The sequence below is a fragment of the Ursus americanus genome, chromosome 18 (assembly GCF_024610735.1).
Source record: "Ursus americanus isolate L20-20 chromosome 18, mUrsAme1.1.p, whole genome shotgun sequence".
NCBI lineage: Eukaryota > Metazoa > Chordata > Mammalia > Carnivora > Ursidae > Ursus > Ursus americanus.
In genome coordinates this window covers 37668911-37695942 of record NC_142144.1, presented here as the reverse complement: position 1 = coordinate 37695942, position 27032 = coordinate 37668911, and the positions used below count along the sequence as shown (strand labels likewise).

The following is a 27032-nucleotide window of genomic DNA, read 5'->3' as shown; positions in this document are numbered from 1 at the left end:
TTCTTGCAACATATATTATTGTGAGAACAAATCTGCTTTGCTATTATTGCATTATTTGAAGGAATTATCAAGTAGGGTGGGCTCTTGCATTTAAATATTGACTCTGGACCTAAATCACATGATGCACATACATGAAATTTAAACGAAGTGTTTGGAAGTTTCAACCGGTTGATCTAAGTATGCACAGCAAATTCGTTGTTATTTGACAGCTTCAGAAGGGCCACTCTGACAGACTGTGCACTCCTCGGCTAAGGTCACCATGCACATATGGCTAGATGTTTACTTCTGATAATTCTGTGACTTCTCTTGCTGTCTAAATGTCGCTGACATGGAGGCTTTAATTATTGGGATACATTTTAGTTGCTAGGATACTCATTTTATAGGCAGCACTGAAGCATTTCTATTTAAGCTAGTTTTTAGCTTAAAACTAAAGTGACAAAGAGCCTTAGTACACTAATTAATTCTATAGTTCTTATTCCAGAGATTTCAAAGCTACAGCCACCGTAATATAAAAATTGCCCCTTTGTTGACTGATAATACAAATAAGGAAAATTGATTCTTCTTCAGTTTTCATTTTTCTCAATTTAAGCACAATAGTCAGGTTCTCCCAAGCACAAAAGTCAGGTTCTGGTTCAAGCTGGCCCCAAAATAGGATCCTGAACTCACCTCTTCCCACAAACACACCAGACCTACAGCTACATACGGAACAACGTTCCCTGCAAAAAGACCTAAAACGTGTGTGATTTCTACATGTCTGAAAAAGTGAGAGAAGGTCCACATGAAAAGGAATAGGAGAGGCTGGGACACAATCTCTCCATAAGCCCCTCTTCCAGCACAGCGATCCACAGTTGAGAGGGAATCGAAAACCCAGAGTTTCTCCCTAAGGAGCTAAGGGCTTAAACTCCACATCAAGAATTCCCAACTTTTAAGATCTGCACCTGAGACATGAACCCCCAAAACATCTAGCTTTGAAAACCAACAGGGCTCGCATCCAGGAGACCCCACAAGGCCATGGCTATCTGACAAGTACTCTTGAAGGGCTCCAGTGCTCACACTCACCTCAGCAGGGTCCAGTAGGAAGTGGCTGGTTGAGCGGCACCCAGACTTTGCTTGTCTAGGAGTGTTGACCTCAGGGCCAGACATCTGATTTGACACACTTCTGGGGACCTGATGGGGGGTTCTCAGGGATGGAGGCTGCCAGGCACCTTCTCCACACTCTCCCTCTGCATGGATCCAGTTGGCAGACACCATCTTTTTTTCTTCTCAATGCTAAGAACAAAAGTCATAGAATGATATAAAGCCTTCATTGTGAGAATTAACCATCATTCCCCCCCTCCCTCAGCTGTTTTTCTCCACTCCTAATTCTATACACCAGTGGCAATGACTTTTAAACTTGGCTATGTATAGTTCTAACGTGGTTTTCTTCATGTTGCAAAATAAGGTATATTTATAGCTCTTTCTTTATATTTCAAATTTAGATTTTCTCCATTTCTTTCCTGCCACTTATATGAAGATTTAGATGATTTATATAATCCTCTCACTCTTCCTATTTCTTTAGTACAATTATTTTTGATTCCACGACTGAGGAAGAGTGTATGAGAGACAAACTTTCTGAATCCCTTAATATATGAACGTTTTTAACTTCATATCACTCATGACTAATAATTTGGCTGACATAAGTATTCTAGGTTTAAAGTTACTTCTACTTTGAACTTTAAAGAATTACTCTGTCATCTACGAGTGGTACTGATGACATGCCCTAACTAGTTGTGTCTTATTGTATACATTACTTTCCCTTATGAAAAGCTTTTCGAATCCTCTACACTTGATTTTCTGAAATTTCTCACAGATGTCTAAGGTCACGTTTTTTTTCACGTAGAAGAGTTTCTTATTTCAAGACATGTGTTTTCCTTCAGTTCTGGAAATTTAGCTTAAAATTTCACTTTGGGAGGAATACTTTTCACTCCACTTTGTCAGCACTCTTCTGGAAATTTGATCAGTTGAAACAGAACTTCTTGGACTAATCTTCCATCTCATATATTTTCAGGGAGATTTCTTATCTTCAACAATTGCAAGGTTTCTATATATATACTTGTATGTGTATTTTTAATTTCTACGAGTTTTTTGCTCTGTTATTCCTTTTAACTACATTTTCTTGATATATGGGTAGAATACAAATGTATTCTTGAATTTTTGTTGGCTATTAATTAAAAGTGAGTGGGGAGAGGAGGCAAGATTGTTTAATTTTCTTTCCTCCAGATCAGTTTAACTTATTTTTTCAATACTTTGAAGACTTTCCTCAGATACTTAATGAATGTTTACAGTCTCTCCATATTTTAAATTTAAGAAAAAGAAAAGTTACGTAGAGTGTCCGTATCCACAGGCATTTGCTAACAGTAGACTCCATTGAGTGTGAGTGGCCAACAAATGGGCAGCTTGCTGGGGAACCCCTTCTAGGGTGAATATATACGGTAAGTAGAGGAATGGTCTCCCAAGGATGTCCACAACCTAATCTTCAGAATCTGTAAATATGTTTGGTTACTTGGCAAAGGGGAGTTAAGCTTGCAGATTGGTGTTAAGGTTGCTAATGAGCTACCATTAAGACAAGGAGATTATCTTGGATTATTCTCATAGACATAGAGTACTCACAAGCATCCTTAAAAGTGGAAGAGGGAATTGAAAGAGAAATCCAGAGGATGACAGTATGAAAAGGATTCTGCCTAATATTGCTGGCTTTAAAGATGGGAGAAAAAAGCTCATGAGCTGAGGAAAGTAGGCAGCCTCCATAAACTGGAAAAAATAAGGAAATATGTTCTCCCCTAAAGCCTCCAGAAAGGAACATAGTTCTGCTGACATCAATCCAGATGGCCCCTGAGATCTAAGCTACAAAACGGTAAAAAAATAAATTTGTATTATTTAAAAATCACCAAGTTTGTGGCAGTTTGACACAACAGAAACAGAAAGCTAATACAGATTTTGGTCCTCAGAGTAGAGTGCTACTGTAACAATACCTAAATATATGGAAGTGGCTTTAGAATTGGGTAGTGGCAGAGGCTGAAAGAATTTTGAGGAGCATGATAGAAAAAGCCTAGAGTGATGTAAGCAGACCTTTAGTAGAAATATGGATAATAATGATTCTTTTAGTAAGGACACAGAAGGAGGTTAGAGAAGACACGTATCACTTTGGAGACTCCCTAAATCCTAAGCACAGTGCTGGTAGAAATAGTATAGACGTTAAAGGTGCTGCTGGTGAGAACTTAGAAGAAAATGAGCAACATATTATTGGCAATTTTCAGCTCCTTTATTCTTTTTTTCATGTGTAGAATTTCATCCTCTTGGTAGAATACAATATATTCCTGAGTTTTGGTAGGTCATTAAAAGGGGAGAAGGGGTGAATGGGGGTTGTTCGATTAATTCTGCTTCCTCAAGTTACAGTTTTTCTGTTTGTCTTGTTATTTTCTTCCTTTGTTGACTTTCCTCATTGTCTGGGAAAGAGAATCCCTGGAATGGATTGGCAGACAGCTTAGCAGACCTGTGGCCTGAGGTTTAAAGTGGTGCAGTCTCTGTCAGATGGCTGGAGACACTTCTGGAAACAAGAGCACAATGGCTGCCCAAGGAGAACCCCAAGTCCAGTTCAAGCTTGTATTGGTTGGCAATGGTACTGAAAAAACTACATTCGTGAAGTATCATGACTGGTGAATTTGAAAGGAAGTATGTAGCCACCTTAGTGTTGAGGTCCATCCCCTTGTGTTCTGTACCAACACAGGACCTATGAAGTTCCTGGTATGGGATACAGCTGGTCAGGAGAAATTTGGTGGGCTGAGAGATGGCTATGACATCCAAGCCTGGTACGCCATTATAATGTTTGATGTAACATGAAGGATTACTCACAAAAATGTGCCTAACTGGCATAGAGATCTGGTACAAGTACGTGAAAACATCCCCATTGTGCTGTGTGGCAACAAAGTAAACACTAAGGACAGGAAGAGTAAGGCAAAATCTACTGTCTTCCACTTTCAGTACTATGATATTTCTGCCAAAAATCATTACAGCTTTGAAAAGACTTTCCTGTGGCTTGCTGGAAAACTAATCGGAGACCCTAACTTGGGTTTGTCACCATGCCTGCTCTTGCCCCCCAGAGGCGGTTGTGGAGCCAGCTTTGGTAGCACAGTGTGGGCGTGATCTAGAGGTTGCTCAGACCCCTGCTCTCCCAGCTGGGCATGATGACCTGTGACAAAGTGCAGCTGGAGCCCAGCGTCAGAAGTCTAGGGTTATAGGCAACTGTCCTGGGATGTCAGTGGTGCAGCGTGTTTGCCATTTTATTCTGTGGCTGAGCAGGACATGTGCTTCACCTGTGGGATGCTGAAGGAGATGGACGGGCTTTGGAGTGAATATGGCTGCCCAAGGAGAACCCCAAGTACCTTCATTTTTTGGACCTGCATATTTAGCTGTTTTGGAATACAGTTGTCTGCTTCCTGAGCTTCAAATAGAAGACTATTATAGTCACATTAAAAAAAAAAAAAGTCACATTAAAAAAAAAAAAAGAACATTTTGAGGTGCTAGGAATTCATTATCAATTTAATAAAGGAATGTTAGAGTCAGTTTGTTAGATTATATACCAGACTGGTTGGTGTCTTATCTTTGGGGTTATCTTTTCCACTGGGCAGGAACAATTTGCTTATCTACTAGACAAAAAACTACAGGATAATATGTACTTAATATGTGACTTCATTGAGCCTATCATCTGTGATCAATTGTCTTAATGCTGTCGAGCTTCACTTCTCTTTTTAAAGGTAAACTTCTCCTCATCAATTCTTTGGTCACTAAGAAGTACAGTTCTTATATACAAGGCAGGGTGAATCCTGGGTTCTTTTCCTTTATCACCTATATTCCAAACAATGAGCTTCTTAAAAAATAAATCATGATGACCTCATGGATTTTAACATATCTGATGTGTTTCAACCCATTGTAAGTGTGATCTATATCATCCATGTACTTTTTAAAATAAATGGAAGCATACTAAACATATTTTTGAAAGAGATTAAAAAGAAAAAGCTAGCAAAAGATTAATGTGAAAAGAACCAATGCAAATTGGTTGGAAAAAGGATTGTCCAAATCTTCAGTGTGCTTGTGGAAACTATAATCCCATGGAGAAATGGATATCATGTAAACCATAATAAACAGAGATAATATTATGAAGAAGATAATCAGAAAATCTCAGGTCTTCTCTCAAATTTCACAGTAAAATTAAATGCAATCATGGTGTTGTCCTAGAAAATTGCATCCTTAACACTTGAACAGAATCAAAACCTTCACATATGACTGTGAATACCAATTTTTTGATTAGTCACTTTGGCACTTGTGTGTAATTATTAAAATTAGTATCATACAGTAAATATAAATTTCCTTTTATACATTACATGATCCCTGTTAGCTTTCTAACTCAAGTCCCTTAGGAAGAGACTTCACTAATCTAGCATTGAATTAGGTTTTGAAGCCAATCTTTTACGCAGCAATAGCTCATTTGCCAAAATACTTTAATTACAAACATGTGACCCACACGAGCATGTTTGTCATGATTAATGAATCACTTCATAAAAAGTGAATTTCCAATGAGCTGAAAAATTTATGTATCAATTAAAACTCAAGAAAATACGTTTATTGAATATTTTTACTGAGCTAAATTAATCACTAGTTATTTTTAAATAAATATTTTTAATGACGTGGAAAGTTAAGTATTTTAAAGCCATATACAACAATCTACGGTTGCTATCCTTATCTGAAATTCTTCTCTAAACTAATTGCAATAACTGCAAATATGTTTCCCAAACTCATGTGGGCCTCCAAGCTGCCTTTCTTGTTCCTTTTTAATTGTTTGGGATGAGCTGATAGGCACCACCCCATCCCCCTTAGACCATTAAATCCATGAGTTTTCCTGTTGGAGTCACAGAGTTGACTTTCTTTGGTGGTTGTTTCCCTGTTGCAGAAACTTCTACTTCTTTGGGGTAAATAAGTTTAACTTTTTTTCCTGACACTTGAATTCTTTGGGGGAAATAGTGTGGAGGACACTGGACAGGATGTTAAGCTGTGAAATGCATATGTGTCTAAATACAAGCGTTCTAAGAGGGTCACAGCGAGTCTCAACTGACCAAGGACAGCTGAAATGCATGCAGTTGAAATGCATTATTTGTGGGACATAGTTTTAATATGGCTCTTTGAGATCCTCTTTAATCCATGTAGCAAAAACTCCATGTTTACATACATATATGTCTATTTAGAATGTAGTGATTTACACTAAAAGCCAGCATTAGTCTATCAGAACCTTACAGAGCAGTATCCATTCTTACTCCACAGATTCTTCACTTGGATTCAGGAATATCACAGGTTTTTGGAAAGCCTTTCACCCCTTGCATAATTCCTTCTCACTTTCTTTTTCAGATTCCTCATTTACTGAATCTCTCAGTATCAGGCTGCTCCAGGACTCAGCCTTTGAGTCTAGACAGGAAAGAGAACAGACTCAGTTCTTTTCTAGACTCAATCCCTTAGTGATCTCATCCTACATCAAGGTGCAAAATCCATCTCTACACAGGTAACTTTCAATTTTATATCTCTAACTCAAGTATAGAGGCATGAAGGCAACTCCATTATTCCAGGTTCTCAGGCCACAAATATAGGCATCCCCTAAATGTTCTTACACCTCACCGCATATTGCATTCAGTAGTAAACTGAATCAGCTCTGATTTCAAAATGTCCGTAATTCAAACACTTCTTACCACTCCACCACTATCAACCTGGACCATGTCATCAGCACATCTCCCCAGAATATGGCACAACCTCCTACCTGGTACATCAGGCAATTCCAGGCAGAAAACAGATGACAAGCATGAATAATTAAGAAGGATCTAGTAAAGGAACTACCTACAAAGGCCAAGGAGTTGTTGCAGAAAATCAGAGAAGCAGCTACATGGAGAGAGGCGCTGGCAGGAACTATGGCCCTGGTGGATAGACACGAACAATTACTGGGGAACTGAAACAGCGGGAGAAGAGGGTAATAAAGAAATCTTGCTCTTCTCCCACTCTCCCCCGTGTCTCTCAGTAGTTGAACCCAATGCAAGCCAGAGTCAAAGAAGCCAATTAGTGGTTACTATAGGTCATACAGGTTACCCCTGTGGGGCACAGGGCAGCACGAGAAGGCTGGAGAGTGACGTCATTATTCTCCATTCTTCCTGCCCTTGCTTTTTATCCTCCCAGCACACAGCCAGAAGAGTTTTATGAAAACAAGACAGACCTTGTCAGATGCTTGCGCCAAGCTCCCAATGATTTTCTGTAGCACCTTAAATGTCTACGAGGCCTATGTGGCCCCATATCCAATGGTCTTCCACTTTGATGGCCTCATCTCTCATTCTTTTATGCAGTTTTGAGCAACACCACTCTCCTTGCAGTTTCTTGACCCTTCCAGGCACACACTTGCTTCAGGGCCATTATAGTTTACTTCTGTTGGCTTGCGCTCCCTTCCGCTGGTATGCCGCGTGACTCACTGATGTACTCAGACATCACCCTCTCTGCAAAGGCGTTCCTGGCCATCTGGCTAACGTTTCGACAGCCCCTCACCTCAAGTCCTGACTCACTTTTCTCCACAGAAAAATTCTATTTTCGATCCTACTTCCACCTTCTATTATATTTTACATTAGATGTCACTTAAACAATATATTTAGTTTAATCTGAGCTCCACGAGGATAGGGGTTGTTTTTTCTCTCTGCTTCCCTGATGTTTTCCCAGTGTTTAGATCGGGGCTGATGCAAGTAGACGCTTAATAGATGCTTACCAAATGAATAAAACCAAAAAAGGCTCTCACCCTTCTTTTCCTAAGTATTTTCCTCTCATACAATATTTGAAATCCTGTGAGTGTGACAGGGTGTTAACTGGTGTTACACCCCATGCACCCTGCCCTCTACCTCACATGTGTGTGACCTGCAAAGCGGGCTGCACTTGTAGCATCGTAGCCTGTTTACCCGGAGGAGTCAGACACTCAAACACACAGTAGCAGCAGAAGGAAAGCTTGCCCTCACCACACAATTCCAATTAGTAGTGCTGAGAGTTGTAATATCCTCAGGAAGGAGAACAGGCCCTTCGCAATTTAAATTCTGAGCATACAGCCAACAGTAAACTGCAGGAAAGCATATCTGATGTGGGTGGTGATATAAAGGAGAATTAATGGGGAAAACTGTATTCTCACACTTCAAACATTATCATATGCTGTGGGGACTTCCACTCTATCAGCAGCAAAGTACAAGTTACAGTGACTGGCATGCTGGTCTGTCTCTATTTAGCAAACTGATTAGCCTCCCCTTTGGCAGATGGTCATGTCATTTGTTTATCTTCAAAATGCTATATTGTAAATGCTGCTTAAATAAATTAAATGTACTTCAATTTAAAAACATAAAGAAGAGTGATGATGACCTAAACATGGTATTTAGGCTAAAGCAAAATTCCTTCTGCCTTCTTTCCCCACCTGCACGATACTAAAAAACACACAAAGAAAGATTAGATGTCCCCAAATATTAGAAGAGTAAAATATTTCAGCGTACAATATCCATGTTGAAAATGTATCTATTTGAAAATATAATTGCCTTCAAAAATGTGCTTAAATCAGATGCTGAGAATAAATCCATGTTTTAAATATATCGGCTAATTACTACAATGAACCAAACAGGAGACTTCTGATTACAGAAAAAAGGTACACGATTTAGTGCTCCCTTATCAAATAATCAAACACAGGTTCCGAAAAATAATTGGGTTTATATTTGTTTATGTTTCCAATAAATCCCTATATTAATTCTTGATTTCCTAACTCCTCTCCTCCTATTTATCAGTGTAATCCACCTTTTTGATCTCTAAGTAGAGCTCCTTCAGTCCTGAGAGTGGAAATACAGAACACCCTGTACATTTCTGAATTGCCAAAAGGAAATATAAAACCCTAAGTGGATCTGCTATGTGAAAGAAAGAAAACATCCAGACCTAGCCAAGATCAGACTACCTATTTGAATATATAAATTAACTGAGAAACACCAAAGCTAAAAAAATGTGTCAGTCATTTCAGGGTCTCTCTCTCTCTCTCTCTCACACACACACACACACACACGAATATATTGGAGGACATAAAACTTAAGATCCTCATGAGAAGGAAATAAATCACAATCTTACTATGAAATGCATGCATGAAAATGTTTAGATGATCAAAGCATCAAAGTTTCCCCAGCTAGAACACATTTGACATGTATTAACTTGAATCTGATAAGAAACAACCGAATAAAGAGAATCTATTTAGAGTCCAAATGTTCATTGGCACGTAGCCCAGCTTAACAGCACAGTGTCCTTGCTTCCTGGGCTAGCTGCTCAGTAGTCCAAACTGCCTAGGCCCTCTCCCTCCTCACCTCACTAGCTCCCAGCACAGAAAAATCAGTAGCATCTCAAGAAACTTCCCAACTCTCTTCCTTTTTTGCTGCTACTTTATGGTCACCTTTGTCCCTCTTTTAGGTGCTTAAATGCAGCACTTTGGGGCTAAGAATGACTTGTTTTGTGTCCCAGTTCTACCGCTTCTTAGCTGCATGTCCCTGCTTCCTCATCGGGCAGATGGGAGCGCTTGTCCTGTTTCAATGAAAGGACACATGTACTGAGTCTGACACACGACTAGTGCTCAAGCGATTCCCAGATGTGAACTGTGAAAGGCGAATCACGTGACTTTTAGGTCTTACCCAACAACAAGCTTCACGGAATCGTAGTGAAGTAAACACATGACAAACAGCATTCATTCATCTCTGGGGGACCTCAAGCTATCCTTTGCGATTTCCCAAAAGTCCCTTTTTCAACACTGGGACACGCTTCAGTTTCAGTAACAGTTCAGCACTGCCCATCAGCACTACTACTCAAGTCAGCTCTGAAAAAAGCCATTTTGTCTTGGAGTTTCTTACGTTTTAGAGTTGGCTTGTCACTCAGAGGACTTCCATTCTCCAGCTGGCTCAGCCCCCTGAGGTCTTGCGACTGTCCAGTGTGTGCCTCTTCCTGGCCTGGCCTGCTGCTCCCAGTTCCTCCGGCTGGCACCAGCCACGTGCGACTCTCTGCCTTCCTTTTCCGAAGTCCCCACGTTCAAGCCATGCCTCATAGCAGATATGTCCGCTTATTGCCCCTGGAGCCGAAGGAGAGACGATTGGAGGTTTTGATCCCCGTGATGTTCCTACAGCAGCCAATTACCTCGTCAGTTGCCCAAAGGCACCTGGGCCGCATTTCTGCCGTTTCCACATTTGGAGCACGTTGCAATTTGCTCCCACACTTTGAACCAGCCTTCCTCTTGTTACATCTCGACAGCTGTTTCCTTCTTCAAATGACTTCGCATGTGTTTCATGTTCCAAAAGTTCCTCGTAGCTTTATAACAACCAAAGGCAATCTTATTTTTTCAGTTTCGTTATTGATTCATAAACATAGTTACATATATAGATACAGGTGGGAAGGGGAACATACTGGACATGTATCTATACCTATGGAATTGCACTTTCTGAGGATTTTGGTAGCTGACAGGGAGATGATACCATAAAAATATTTGAATCTACTGAGCTTCACAACATGCCAGGCCCATAGAAAGATCGCCTGTATTTCTGTGGAAATGAAAAATCATAAGCTGAATAAAGCAATCTTAAATGTAACCCCATTAACAAAACAAAAGATTTTTAAAGGTGGTTCAAAACATGGATTTGATTTCAATTTCTGAAGCATGTTAAAAATAAGCAAATCTCCTGTGTCTCTAGACTACAATCACAGTTCTTTCTTCAAGCAGAATAGACTCTATAAAGTGCCATGATAATGCAAATAATTTTTTAAATGTATTGTGATAGAGAAATGTCAGAGAAGGCGAGACTGTCATTGGCAGCACTCTGACTGAGACAACCATTTCCAGGCATTGCTAATCCATTCTTTACATACATTTATAAACTTAGGCTACATACTAAGATTGGCAGCAGAGTTAGGGACAATTATTACAATTTCTGTCCAAAATGTTTGATCATATCAATTACTATAGGCTTTCTAGATGGACAACTGATCAACACAAATCTCAAAGTATTCCTTATTCTAAGACCATCCTAAACAAACAAACAAACAAAAAAACAAAAGATAAAAACCTGAAAGCCTCAACCAATGTGTCATGGAGGGGCACCTAGTGGTGCAGTCGGTTAAACATCTGACTCGATTTCGTCTCAGGTTGTGACTTCAGGATCATGAGGTCAAGCCCAGTGTTGCTCAGCGCAGAGTCTGCTTAAGACTCTCTCTGCACTTCCCCTTCCTCTTCCCTCTCTCTCTCTCTCTCTCTCTCTCTCTCTCAAATAAACAAATAAATCTTTAAAAAAAAGTCTCATGGAACCCATACACTCTGTAGCAAAAAGCAAATATTCTTATTAAAAAATGGGCAAAGGACTTCTTTTTCAAAGAAGACATAAAAATGGCCAAAAAGTACTTAAAAAGGTGTTGAACATCACTAATCATCAGGGAAATGCAAATCAAAACCACAGTGGGATACAACTTCATACCTGTTAGGATGACTCTTGTCAAAAAGCCACAAAGTAACAAACGCTGGCAAGGATGTGGAGAAAAGGAACCCTGGTGCGCTGTTGGTGGGATTGTAAACTGATGCAGTTTATGGAAAACATTATGTCAGTTTCTTAGAAATTAAGAATAAAACTACTATACGATCCATTTTTATATATCCAAAAGAAATGAAACCAGTATCTCAAAAAGATATCCATTCTCCCAGTTCATAGCAGCATTATTTACAATAGCCAAGGGATGGAAACAAACTGAGTGTCCACAGAGGGATGAACGGAACAGAAAAAAAAATTTTATATATATATATATATATATATATATATATATATATATATATATATATATATAGTGTATACACACACATATATTTTTATGTATTTTTACATATTTTCTGGATTATATTATATATAATATAGTGTATATATTATATATTATATATTGTCTACATATTATATATCATATATATTATTCAGTCTTTAAAGGGGAGGAAATCTGTCATTTGCAACAACATTGATGAACCTGGAGGGCATTATACTAAGTAAAATAAGCCAGATACAGAAAGATAGATACAGCATGGTATCACTTGTATGTAGAATCTTAAAAAAAAGAAAACTGGAAACAGAACAGAAAAGTGGTGTGTTTGCCAGGGCCTGGGAGTTGGCAGGTGTGGGGATAAGGAGAATAGAGAGAGATTGGTACAAGGGTTCAAACTTTTAGTTATAAGATGAACAAGGATTGAAGATGTAAAATATAATTGTATATAGTTTTAATTAATTACTATTAATTTTTAATATAAATAATTATCTATAAGTTAACCAAGTATAGGTTTCTAATTTCTGTCCCTCTCTCAAACAAAACACAAGATTAAGCATACTTTGTTCATTGAGCATTTTCATGCCAATATAATTTATTCTGGTCTGGATTTTTAGTTCTACCATTTTTAGGTTCCAAAGGTTATTGTAATTAACAGCTACTGTAATTAACTGACATTTTTAAAATTAATTTTTGAGTTCACACATTTCCCATACTTTTCCTGCGTCCAGTATTTCTGCTAGTGAAAAATCTTTAAACTCTTAATCTTCAGATAGCTAGAAATGTCTCTATTTTAACTTAATTCTTTTTTTAAGATTTTATTTATTTATTTATTAGAGAGAGAGAGAGAGAGAGCACACAGTGGGGGGAGGGGCAGAGGGAGAGGGAGAAGCAGACTGCTTGCTGAGTAGGGAGCCCGATGCAGTACTTCAGCCTAAGACCCCGGGGATCATGACCTGAGCTGAAGGCAGACGCTTAACCGACTGAGCCACTCAGGCACTCTATTTTAACTTAATTATTGAATTCAAGTTTATTTAAGTATAAAATGAGAGATTTAAAATTTTTAATCATGTATAATATCATTCCCTGTTTTCTTTTCACATTTATTTTATTAAGACAGCCGTTCTAATTGTCATTTCTTTATAGATAACTGCCTTTTCTGTGTGATAACTTTGAAGTTTTCTTTTTCTTCATTCTTGGTATTATTAAGTGTCTACTTTTATGTTCCAAGCGTTTTTCATATTTTTTTATCTTAATCCATATAAGAAACCTCTGTGCTTTTAGAAATATTCTACAACTCCATTAAAATCTGTCCTGTTGAACATGTATATTTATTTATTCTGCCTGTAACTTAAAATGTGCTTTTTTCCCCTAAGAACTTGGGTCTTTCTTGAATTCTTGAAAAGCCTCTTACTCTCTTCCCTTAATGTTTTTATTTTTATCAAATTTATGCAGCCACTTAGTTTAAAAGAGTCTTATGATTATACAAAGTTTCCCGTGAAAAGTAGCAGTTGCCATCACTGCCCTCACATACCCTCCTTTTCAAAGAAAGCAACCTTCCCCCTCTTTTAGCAGATTATTTTAGGATTTACCTCTAAATCTCTTAATAGTGCTGATTTCTCCATTTTTTTTTAAATAGGCTCTGCACTCAACCCTGAGATCAAGAGTCACAAGCTCTACTGACTCAGCCAGCTGGAGGAAGCCCCTTGATTAAGCATTACCGATGCTGACTTGTCACTGCAAAGGGTGAGAATTTAGCCTTCTTTCCTCCCTTTGCTTTCATCACACACACACACACACACACACACACACACACACACACACACACACACACCTTTTTGTGCTGACCCCCTAGGAGTGGTAACCTCATATAATCTCTCCCCCAAGTGCAGGCAGAACCTGTGACTTGCTTCTAACCTACAGAAGATGCAAAGGTGAAGTATTTTTACTAATGTGATGAAGGCCCCAGATCAGTTGAATTTGAGGTTATCCCTGGTAGGCTGGACTTAATTGGATAAAATCCCTTAAAAGAGGGACTCAGGCACTTCCACCGTCAGAGATGCTCTATTATGGACTTTGAAGGAAGCCACCATGAGTTGCACAGGCATGAGCAAATGAGCTCGTCTAACGACCTGAGGGAGCTTGAAAGAGGGTCTTTCCTCAGATGACCGTGCAGCCTGGCCAGCATCTTGAAGGAGCCTTATGAGACCACAACCAAAGGATCCAGCTAGGCTTGCACTCCTGACCCACTGAAAATGCGAGGTAATAAATGGGTATTGTTCGAAGCCACTAAATTTGTGCTACTTCGTTACAGCAATAGAGAATTAGTCCTCCCTCCCTTGTTAACATCCCACATAGAGTTTCAGTCTCATCAATTTTGAGTGTTTATGTGATTATGGCGTGCAAGTGCTTTTTACAACTTAGTGAACTATGGCTACTTTTCCTTCCTACAGAAAAAGTAATCATTGCTCCCTGCCCTGCCCCCCTTTTCTTTGTTATGGTATTTTTTAGTTATCTAATTTTTCTTTTTTTTTATCTTTCTTTTCTTTTAATCTTTCTCTTTTTTTTAATATTTTATTTATTTGAGAGAGAGAGAGTATGAGAGTGGGGAAGAGTCAGAGGGAGAAGCAGACTCCCTGCTGAGCAGGGAGCCTGATGTAGGACTCAATCCCAGCACTCCAAGATCATGACCTGAGCAGAAGGCAGTCACTTAACCAACTGAGCCACCCAGGCACCCTAATTTTCCTTTCAAGAGATTGAAATTCATTAAGTATTCTATCAGTTTCATTGGCCTGGGTCTATTACAGAAGTTTTTTCACTTGATTCAATTATAATTAGTTCCCTCCAATCTGAACACATGGCTGTCATGCTGTTCCCGCCCTTTCTGATCATCCTGGGGAGTCCCTGACTTCTTTCCCACGTGGCAGATGTTGTTTCCTAAACCATATGTATTCTTCTTTCCCTTGTTTGGTGAATCATGTCTTTCAGAGGCTTCATGTCTTCATTCTACCTGTTGATTTCATTGACATTTTGGCTGGGTATATGGTGAGAAATTTCCCTCAAAACTTTGAAAACTACATTACATAGACACCTTCTTGTCTATGGCCATACCACCCCCAAACACACCGATTTTATCTAAATACCTTCTGTTGTTGCTGTTGGGAGGGACAAAGCTATTCTGATTCATATTCCTCTGTATGTAGCCTACTTTCTTTCCTCCCTGGGAGTTGAGAAACTTAGTCTAAAGTGCTTAAAATTTCAAATTGCTGTGCCTTGAATAGTTTATACCGAGATGATTTGCTTTTGCAAATTTCTCCATTTATAGTTGTTTCTCTTTTGTATTTTATCTATCATTTTTACACATTTGTAGCAAAGAAAGATACATCAAAGCATGAACTTACAGCCCCATCCTAACTGAAATAAACTATTTCAGAACGTCAAAAACATAAGTAAAACAATAAAAGTAACAGTTGTACATTTAAGGTGTTAAAATATATTCTTATTAAGAAAATCATACTGGGACAAATGAGACATAAAGCATTAAGTACTAATAATCTGAATTTGCCCAAAATATTTTCTTACTACAAGAAAAAAATACCACTCTGCTTATCTCTACTGAAATTCATCCTTATTGAGATTTTCAATTTTTGAGAGTCTGAGTGAAGAAATTAGACTGTATATTTGTTAAATTTATCACCAGATGAGTTTAAAAGTGTGTAATAGAATTTTGAGCTTTAAGAGTTTCAATTAAAATTAAAATGTCTCTTGTGTTCAGGGATAGAGAAAGAAAGTCTTAATCTCCATGAAAATGCTAAGAATAAAACAATTTAGGAAAAGCACAAAAATTTACATCAGGATCTATATTTGTCAAAGAGAACAAACCACACACCTTTGCTAAGGAGATTTTCTGAAAATACCTCAGAATATCATGGCCTATTCTTTCATTTTGTTTCTAGGATCCTAAATATATGCTAGTGAGAGGGTAAATTCTCATTTAGCTAACATCTTAAAAACTTCTAAAAAGATAAAAAAGGTTAAAATATGAATGTTTACTATTCATCCCCCTCCAAAACGAATATTTGAGTAAGATGAATTGGAAAGTTAAATATTTTTTTCTACTTTTTCCTCCCTGAAAGTTGAGAAACTTCTCTTAGTCTATAAGTATTTGAAATCTTAAATTGATGTGCCAAGATGATTTGCTTTTGCAAATAAGTCGATTTACGGTTGTTACCTCTTTTTTATATTTTATCTATCATTGTTATGTATTTGTAGCAAAGAGGGATGTACCAAGCATGAACTCAGCACCATCCTGACTGAACTAAACTTCAGCTTTACTGCTAATAAAGAGCAACGGTGTATATTCATTTATAATTAGATTAAGAACATTGCTAAAATAATGTGTGAAAGCATTATAGGTCTTTTCTGTTATTAATTTACAACTGAGTACATAATATTTAATATCTATTAATATAATAATATATAACTTTATATATTACATATGCATACTATATAATATCTAGGAATATATTTATCATATTTAATAATACATATGAATTATATATCAATATAGTAAATATATGGTATGTGTGTATATAATTTCATCTATTATAATGTTCTCTTTAAGCTAAATGTGACTGAAATCTTCTGTTCTAGGACCAGGAACAGAATTCAGTAGTTTTGAAAATATAAAGCTTTCTAAAACTTAAAGGTATTTTAAAGATGCCCCAACAATAAAAATTGGACAGCAGCATGCAAAGAATGAAACTGGACCACTTTCTTACACCATACACAAAAATAAACTCAAAATGGATAAAAGACCTAAATGTGAGACAGGAATCCATCAAAATCCTAGAGAAGAACACAGGCAACAACCTCTTTGACCTCGGCTGCAGCAACGTCTGGCTAGACACGTCTCCAGAGGCAAGAGAAACAAAAGCAAGAATGAACTATTGGGACTTCATCAAGATAAAAAGCTTCTGCACAGCAAAGGAAACAGTCAACACAACTAAAATGCAACCTACAAAATGGGAGAAGATATTTGCAAATGACATATCAGTTAAAGGGCTAGTATCTAAAATCTATAAAGAACTTATCAAACTCAACACTCAAAAAAACAAAAAATCCACTGAAGAAACGGGCAGAAAACATAGACATTTCTCCAAAGACATACAAAAGGCTAACAGACACATGAAAAAATGTTCGACATCATCAGGAAAATACAAATCAAAACCACAATGAGATACCACATCACGCTGGTCAGAATGGCTAAAATTAACAACTCAGGAAATAACAGATGTTTGCAAGGATGAGGAGAAAGGTGAATCCTCTGGCACTGTTGGTGGGAATGCAAGCTGGTTCAGCCATGCCAGAAAAACAGTCTGGAGATTCCTTAAAATGTTAAAAACAGAGCTACCCTACCACCCTGCAATTGCACTACTAGGTATTTATCCAAAGGATGCAAAAATGCTGAGTCAAAGGGGCGCAGGGACTCCAATGGTTATAGCAGCAATGTCTGCAATAGCCAAAATATGGAAAAATCCCAGGTGCCCATCTACAGATGAATGGATAAAGAAGATGTGGTATGTACATACAGTAGAATACCACTCAGCCATCAAAAAAATGAAATCCTGCCATTTTTAACAATGTGGATGGAACCCAAGGGTATTACACTGAGTGAAATAAGTCAATCAGAGAAAGACAAGTACCGTATGATTTCATGCATATGTGTAATTTAAGAAACAAAACAGATGAACATAGGGAAAGGGAAAGAAAAATACAATAAGATAAAAACAGAGAGGGAGGCAAACCAGCAGAGACTCTTAACTACAGGGAACAAACTGAAGGTTCTGGAGGGGAAGTGGGTAGGGCTTTGGGTAACTGGGTGATGGGCATTAAGGAGGGCACATGATATAATGAGCACTAGGTGTTAGATGCAACCGATGAATCACTAAACTCTACCCTAAAACTAATAAAACGCTATATGTTAACTAACTTAAATTTAAATAAAATCTTAAAAACACACACAAAAACTTGAATTGAAATAAAATCTTAAATAATATCCCCCATCCCACATCCTCTTCTATATACCTTTGCCACCCCTCTCATTGAAACTGCTGTGTCCCCTCTACTTTAATTTAGGAAGGCTTGTGACTGCTCTGATCAGTCAAGCACAGAGGAAGTGTGACTTAGCAAAATTAGCAATCAAGGAAAGCACTAGGAAGCACAAGGAAGTCACTGTGTGACTTCCAATGATGTGTCAAAACATGTGATATGGTTTTTGTTTTGTTCCCTGGAATACTCATACTGGACACTCCGAGCCACCACGTAAAAAGTGTGACTACCTAGAGCCACCATACTGTAAGGAAGCCAAGACACATGGACATGTGAGTGAATAAGCCTTCCAGTGATTCCAGCCTCTAGCCTTCGAGACCCTAGGCATCATAGAGAAGAAGCAAGCTGTCCCCATTGTGCTCTATCCAAATTCCTGATGCACAGAATCTGTGAAAATAAGTGATGGCTATCATACATCTCTTCTTTTGGGGGTAATTTGTTATGCAGAAATAGTAACCAGAATGCTCTCCCCTCAACTAACACAAAATGCTGAGCTTCGTTTGGTTGTTCATTTGTTTGATTGCCTTTTAGTCTTAAATATTATTTCTGCTAAAGTTACAGGTGTAATAGGAACTTACTCTTTATGTCTGTCCATACTTTTTCCTTCCAAGTGCCATAATCCTTCCAGAAAGGTACATGACTGAAAGCAAATATCCTTAAAATTTCTAGAGCAAAAATTATCTCTTCAACTTTTTATCATTCAGCCACAAATAAGTAATCAACAAGACGCAAGTATTCCAAAGTCCTCTCTCAAAAAAAAAGTTTTGCTCAGCTCACAGGATGGCCCAGAATATCACCTCCATGCAGTGGTTGTTGGTATTTGGCACAGATTAAATTCCAAGTCAAGTTTGCTTGTTTGTATAACACATACTTTTTTGCTCAACATAAAAATATTTCCTCAATCAACAACTTAAGTTATTTTGATTTCAAACATTCATTTTTGTGAATAGTAGTTCATAGAAGAAATTACTGATTTAGTGTACCTCTTAGTTGTTTTAATCATCTCAATATTTTGGGAAACAAGCAATTTATAGATTTAAAGAAACAAAAAAGCTCACCTTAACAAGCTTTTTGTCTCTGAATTCATTCAATTTTGCCTTTAAAATTAGAATCTCTCAGGCGTCCGGGTGGCTCAGTCAGTTAAGCATCTGCCTTAGCTCAGGTCATGATCCCAGGGTCCTGGGATGGAGCCCTGCATTGAGCACTCTGCTCAGCGGGGAGCCTGCTTCTCCCTCTCCCTATGCCCCTCCCCCCCACCCCGCTTGTGCAGGCACTCTCTGTCAAATAAATAAATAAATAAAATCTTAAAAATAAAATAAAATTAGAATCTCTCTTCGCATGATCCTGGCTATCATCACAGACTATACTTTTGCTATGGTTAGTGCCAGTTACACTGAAATGTTTTGTTTGGGGCATTATCTTTCATTTTATGTAATCAAAAATTAGCAATCAAGGAAAGCACTAGTAATCTGTGAAAGCATAAATAAGAAAATTAAGACAATTACTCTGTATAGTGGTTCAGTAACTTCTTTGTCTTTGCTAAACTTTACTAATCAAAAATATTTATAAGAAGGAAAGCATTTATACTTTGCTTAGGTCTGTGAAAAACACTGAAAGGAAAACTTATTATTAGTCAATAAGACTAAGTCACCATGCCATTAAATACATTAGAGGGTAAAGAAATAATCATGTGTTTGTAGTGGTGGAATGTTGACATTATTTCAGGTTTGTGATAAATATTCACAGGAATGATGAGCTTTAATAATATATGCATATGGTAGAAAAAGCTGTTTGGTGCATCTCCCTCTTTCTGTCCTATAAAACATTTGTTCTTTAAATTAGTGAAATCATATATTACAGCCATAGAATGCCTTTTTCCTGGATATTATATTTATAAAGAGTTTGGAATTAACCAAGATGTATAGTAATGTGATCGACCTTGTAATGATACAGGTATTAAAAGTAATGATTAGTAATAATAATAATAATAATGAATTGCACATATTTATGCTCTAGCATATATTTCCAGGCTTTGCCCTAAACACTTAATGCTTTTTCCTATTGAGACTTCACAAAATATTTATGAGGTAGTTATTACTATTATCTCTATTTTACAGGCAAATACACTAAGAAAGTCAGTTTACTAAGTAAGTGTTGGAGACCTCAGACAACCCCCCCCAAGAATCTGACTCTGAAACCCATTTGTTTCCTTTCTATGTTATAGTGCCTGCCAATTTTATTTTAGAAATATTCACATAATGCATTTCCTGACATATCTAAGGAATTAGAATCTCAAACAAACCAAAGAGACATATAAAAAGCAAAAAGTATTTGATATAAATTTCCTAATTAAGATATAAGGCATTCTTTCTCATTAAAATGTAACTTCTTAGAGTAAAGCAAAGGAATACAAAACATTTGCACCATAACTTGGACAATTATTTAATTTTAGGGACGATGCAATAGAACAGTGTTGTAAGATTGCAAGGATATGCACATATATTTCTGCACAATCTTTTTTGACTAAGGAGAAGGAAAATGAAGATATATCTATTTTCTTTTACAATTTTGACACCTAATTGCCCTAAGAAAGTGTTTGTAGGACTAGTTAATACTCATAACTGTGGATCAAGGACCTATTTAAACTACCTAGAAAGGCAGGTGTTCATAAATAAACTTGAAATCTTTGAACAATAAGTGAAAATATCTTAATTTTGAATATATGCTTCATGAGAGCAATGGCCTCATTGGTTTATTCTTTTCTGTATCTATAGCATAGCTTAGCATGTAATTGAAGCACAATGGACATCTGTGTGATAAATCACTTAATATCAGTACATGACCTGATAGAGTTAGCTTTCAAGTTCAGCTCGAATGGTATCAAGACAGGAATCATACAGGGAATATTTGTTGATTTGACCAACTTCTACCTAAAACTATTGCATAAAAATAAAAATAACATCTATAATACAGTAAAACAAATCTATTAATACAGAAGACAAAGAGCAAACTGAGAAAAGATTAGTAATAAAATGGCAACGTTTCCATACCAAAACCAAAATAAAGGAATTATAAAAATAGAAGGTTGAAGAAGGCTATCTTAGTAACAAAATGCACAAAGGCTGAGAAGGTACAATTCATACAACAACAAAAAATTAAAAATAAGAAAAAATGCTTAGAATTTTTGATAATCAAATCAATTCAATTTTGGAATATTTTTACATAGATAAGTAGGCAAAGACGGGGTGGACGGGAATGCCTAGTGGCAGGCTGGAAAAGAAAAACAATGTCATGTTGGTTTTAGGAGAATGAAATTGTATATCTCTATGTGCAAATTTGGAAATGTTTTAAATACTTACATCCAACAAAGAAGTTAAGAAACTGGCTTAAAAATTAGTGATGTGATTTTTTAAAAAGGCTTTTTTAAAATGAAAATGATAAAAATAAAGACAAATACTTCAGAAAAAAATCTGTAATAGAAAGGAATTGTCCAAATATAAAACAAACCAAATTAAACTATAAGACTACAGTTGACTATAACTCAAATTTCTTCTTTGAGCTGCACAAGTTTTGTAGCTTATAATTATATTTTTTTGTCTCTGAGTCCAATCATAATATGAAGCTCTAATTGTGACTGATATTTACATAATTATATTGCTGTTCATTATTTATCAAATTTTAGATTAACTCTGAAGGCAAATCCTAGGAGAATTAATTATCATAATAGAATAGCATGTAAAAGTTATAAACTCTGATAGCAAAATAATGATATAGCTGAGAGAAACTGGCACAGAAGAATGTAGGAGTTGATACAGGAATGCTTTTTCCCTCATTTTGCATAATAGGGAGTCAAGAGTTATGGCTCAAAGTTGTATATATCAGTTGGTAATGTGTTCAACTGTTAAGTTACAGGAAAACAAAGATTAAAAGTAATGAGAATATGGGGTGCCTGGCTGGCTCAGTCGGAAAAGCATGTGACTCTTGATTTTGGGGTCATGAGTTCGAGTCCCACATTGGGTGTAGGGATTACTTAAATTTAAAAAAAAATTTTTTTTTAAAGAGTAATAAGAATACATGTGAGTGTGTGTGCCTTAGCTCTGGGCCAGTACACCTTGTCAATAATTTCATGAAGAGCTGGAATCTTCCTTAATTTCCTTCCTTCCTTCCTTCCTTCCTTCCTTCCTTCCTTCCTTCCTTCCTTCCTTCCTTCCTACCTTCCCTCCTTCTTTCCTTCCTTTCTTGTATTCCAGGACCACAGAATGGCCACTGTGCCTCCCCACTTTACATTCATATTTCAGAGAAGTTGAGAGGGCAGAGTCAAAGCTAACGGGAAAGTGGGTATTGAGTGAGTCACTTAATAACATCCACCACAATGAGGAAAATAATTTTAGTATGTAATTGGAAGTATTCGAAGTCATACTACTAACAACACTCATGAGGAAGAAGCACAGCGAATTTGAACTAAAATATCTCATTATTTATAGCAGGGAATCAAAATAATTTTGTCCATTGACATATCAAGAAATACAAATAATACCCAGAAAAATTAAAAACAAAATTAAAGGCAGTTTCCCTGCAGGAACAGAGATGAGAGGTTAGTGAATGGAAAGGTCTTACAGGAGAGTTTTGCTTTTATTTCATTCACATATTCCACAAAAATGATTGGTTGACTCTTAACGTCCAAGGAGTTTTTCTTATCATTGGGGATGCCTTTAGGATGAGACAACAGGGTCCTTCCCTTCATTTCTCTCTCTGAAGAGGTGACTTCTGAGCAAAAATGGGAATGAAGTACTGCGGTCAACCTTGTGAAAAGATTCGACTACAGAGAACGCTGCGGGTCTGCTGTATCTCAGAGCATGGGATAATATATTCAGTGCTTTGCAGATCCAGAGAGCTGATTCCCAACTGCTCTACCAGTCAGTCACTAATGAGGTTCTAGTTTCAACTGTTATTGATCAAGCCTGTCAGAACAACACTAATCAACTTCATTCAAGGCCATGAAACAATCTGTGATGGGGCTAACCTTGAATCCACTGTATTAGTACAACTTCCGAGGCCCTAAAACCGTGTCCATTCCAATGAGATGTATTTTAAGCTGGAGCTGCTAGCAGAATTCAACATTTACTCAGGCGTCAAGAACCTTTACAGAAGAATGAATAGAATAACAGACTGCAGAGAAGAACTCTGGATTTTAAGCCAATCTAAGAATGTTGGACTTTGGGCTTTTACTCATGAGGGCAAGACAATTTTATTTCAGATTTGATATCTTCAGAATTATAATCTTTGACCTGAATTTGTAAGGGAGTTCTATTTTTGAAATTCAATTTCTCCTAGGGAATTTAATAAATGCAGAGGATAAAACTGGGGTAACTATATTACTGGCATTTGTTGGTGGACAGTTTTTTGGTGGTGGTGTTTTTTCGTTTTTTTTTTTTAAGATTTATTTATTTATTTGAGAGAGGAGGAAGGGGCAAAAGGCGAGGGAGAAAGAATCCCAAGCAGACTCTGCACAGAGCACAGAGCACAGAGCACAGAGCTGACGCAGGGCTCCATCTCATGACCCTGAGATCACCACCTGAGCAGAAACCAACAGTCAGACACTCAACTGACTGTGACACCAAGGTGGAAGGTATTTACAGCACTCATTCTCAAGGCAGAATTTCTTTTTTTTTAATATAATTTTTATTTAGTTATACTAGTCACCATACAGTACAACCCCAGTTTTTGATGCAATGTTCCATGATTCATTATTTGTGTACAACACCCAGTGCACCATGCAATATGTGCCCTCCTTAATACCCATCACCGGTCTATCCCAATCCCCCACCCCCCTCCCCTCTGAAGCCCTCAGTTTGTTTCCCAGAGTCCACAGTCTCTCATGGTTCATTCCCCCTTCTGTTTACCCCTCCTTCATTCTTCCCTTCCTTCTCCTACCGATCTTCCTATTTCTTGTGTTCCATAAATGAGTGAAACCATTTGATAATTGTCTTTCTCTGCTTGACTTATTTCACTTAGCATAATCTTCTCCAGTCTCATCCATGTTGCTGCAAATGTTGTGTAATCGTTCTTTCTGATGGCTGAGTAATATTCCATTGTATATATGGACCACATCTTCTTAATCCAGTCATCTGTTGAAGGGCATCTCGGCTCCTTCCACGATTTAGCTATTGTGGACAATGCTGCTATGAACATTGGGGTGCATATGGCCCTTCTCTTCACTACTTCTGTATCTTTGAGGTAAATACCCAGTAGTGCAATGGCTGGGTCATAGGGTAGCTCAATTTTTAACTTTTTAAGGGACCTCCACACTGTTTTCCAAAGTGGCTGTACCAACTTGCATTCCCACCAACAGTGGAAGAGGGATCCCCTTTCTCCACATCCTCTCCAACATTTGTTGTTTCCTGACTTGTCAATTTTTGCCATTCTAACTGGCATAAGGTGGTATCTCAAGGTGGTTTTGATTTGAATTTCCCTGATGGCTAATGATTTTGAACATTTTTTCTTGTGTCTGTTAGCCATTTGTATGTCTTCACTGTTCATATCTTCTGCCCATTTTTTGATTTGATTATTTGTTTCACGTGTATTGAGTTTGAGAAGTTCTTTGTAGATCTTGGATACCAGTCTTTTATCTGTAGCATCATTTGCAAATATCTTCTCCCATTCCGTGGGCTGCCTCTTAGTTTTTTTGACTGTTTCCTTGGCCGTGCAGAAGCTTTTATCTTGATGAAGTCCCACAAGTTCATTTTATCTTTTGTTTCTCTTGCCTTTGGAGATGTGTCGTGAAAAAAGTTGCTGTGGTCGATGTCAAAGAGGTTCCAGCCTATGTTCTCTTCTAGGATTTTGATGGATTCCTGTCTCGCATCGAGGTCTTTCATCCATTTGGAGTTTATCTTTGTGTATGGTGTGAGAGAGTGGTCAAGTTTCATTCTTTTGCATATAGCTGTCCAATTTTCCCAGCACCATTTATTGAAGACACTGTCTTTTTTCCACTGGATGTTCTTTCCTGCTTTGTCAAAGATTAGTTGCCCAAAAAGCCGAGGGTCCATTTCTGGGTTCTCTATTCTGTTCCATTGGTCCATGTGTCTGTTTTTGTGCCAGTACCATGCTGTCTTGGTGATCACAGCTTTGAAGTATAGCTTGAAATCCGGCAACGTGATGCCCCCAGCTTTGTCTGTCCTTTTCAACAATTTCTTGGCAATTCGGGGCCTTTTCTGGTTCCACACAAATTTAAGCGCTGTTTGTTCCAGTTCTTTGAAGAATGTCATTGGTATTTTGATCGGGATGGCATTGAAAGTGTAGATTGCTCTGGGTAGCATAGACATTTTAACTATGTTTATTCTCAAGGCAGAATTTCTTACATGATACATTAGATAATGTGGCTGCATATACTTTGGCTGAGATACAGAGTAGAGTGTAAGGTTTCAGCCTTTAAATCGTGGAGATGGTTTGATTACATACTCTTCTGACCCACTGCAGACAGTGCCCAATGCCCACAGTGCTCCCAGGAGGAATGATCCAAGGGAGCAGAGGTTGGCACTGAGGAAGTGAACTCATAAAGTTGAGAAGAGGGCTGTCCTGGGACGGAGGATTGCCTGCCTCTGAGATGGAGACAGACCTGTGGTGACACGCCTGGTCTCTCCTGTCCCTTTAACTCTCGCTGCCATGACTGGAAAGTCAGGAAAGAATAAACTAGGTATACTTGCCTCTGCATTTCTCTTTTCTTTCCTAAGACTTTCTTGCCAACAGAGAGGGTTTCTGTTCTACAGTGCTGCCTATGGCTATGCCTCATTCTGGGGTATGAATAGTAAAGGTTAGAGGTCCCATAGAATCTAAATCCACCAGACAACTTCTACCTCAGTTCTCTTGGAACCTGTCTCTCTGACCTTCCAAACACATCCTTGGTGATTTTGTGTAATGATTTTTGTCTTAATCAGCAGCATCCAGTATGTAATAACTATATTTATTATAATGCCAGGCAGTATACAGTACCACATATTGTTCAGAGCTCAAAGATTTAAGCAACTTTACCAAACTCACAAAGTGGGAGAGCACAGATTTAAATCTAGGTCTGTCACAGAGAGCACCAACACATAAACACCTGGTTCTCCTGCACAGTCTGGTTCACTCCTTCCCACACAAGAGATGTTTTATCCAGAATTCTCTTCTGCAATAATCTACCACTATCAGACTAAAGCCTTATCTCCCATTTTAAATAGGGAGTAGAATTCTCCTTAAGTGACTACTGAATAAAATTACAGATCTATAGGAAAACTAGGGCAGGTTTGTGTGGATAACTTACTCCCTTGGGGATTCACAAGGCAATTCATAGTGTTCCTAGGGCCATATTCTGTTGTCATATCCTATAATATCACACTGGGTCAGGAGAACCTTTTTCTAGATGAACTGATGAGAGACATGCTTGAATATCTTCCCTGAAATTTTGGGTTCCACACACAATTGGATTCCTCTGTGCCCCCTGAGGAGGATAAATATATTCAGCTGCACTGTGACCCTTACTCACTTTCATTAGGACATTCTGAGTCCTCTGTTGTTATTTCCAAAATCCATGCATCAAACATATTGTAATCTTACTTCCAAAGAAAATTCCATATGTAATGGTGCTCTTTTCCATAGTGCTTAAGAATTAAGCATAAACTTCTGTGGAAATTTAATTTTAGTTAAATCTCATGACTCTATCTTATGTACCTCCTATGCAGAAATCAGAAAGTAGGTGCTTCAGAAAATATGTATGGAAATAAATGAGATGAGATACATTTTTGGCTCTTGAAGGAGCCCATTGTCTACAAGGAAGTTCAGGCAAGTCCACATGTAATGTAAGTGGCATAATATACAAAGTATCTTGTAAAAGATACAAATCAAATTCTATAAGAAGTCAAAGGAACAGAATTTATAAGCTATGCAGGAAGTAGGGAAGAATTTGTCATTAGTCTTATTCAATAAATAAGATTTCAATAAGCAATGGCAGAAAGAGGAAACTCTAGGTGAGAAAAACC

At 37.7% G+C, this 27032-nt stretch overlaps 1 long non-coding RNA gene and 1 pseudogene across 6 annotated transcripts in view; one reads left to right on the top strand and one right to left on the bottom strand.

Moving 5' to 3' along the window:
* LOC123781038 (uncharacterized) overlaps positions 1-27032 on the bottom strand; it is a 325582-nt gene that overhangs the window by 93787 nt on the left and 204763 nt on the right. For all 6 annotated transcript variants that reach the window (XR_015727441.1, XR_015727444.1, XR_015727440.1 and 3 more), the window contains exon 6: positions 1060-1269. This is a non-coding gene — a long non-coding RNA (uncharacterized LOC123781038). Of the gene's footprint in view, positions 1-1059; positions 1270-27032 lie in introns of those variants that run through there.
* LOC123781037 (GTP-binding nuclear protein Ran pseudogene) lies at positions 3604-4234 on the top strand (annotated as a pseudogene).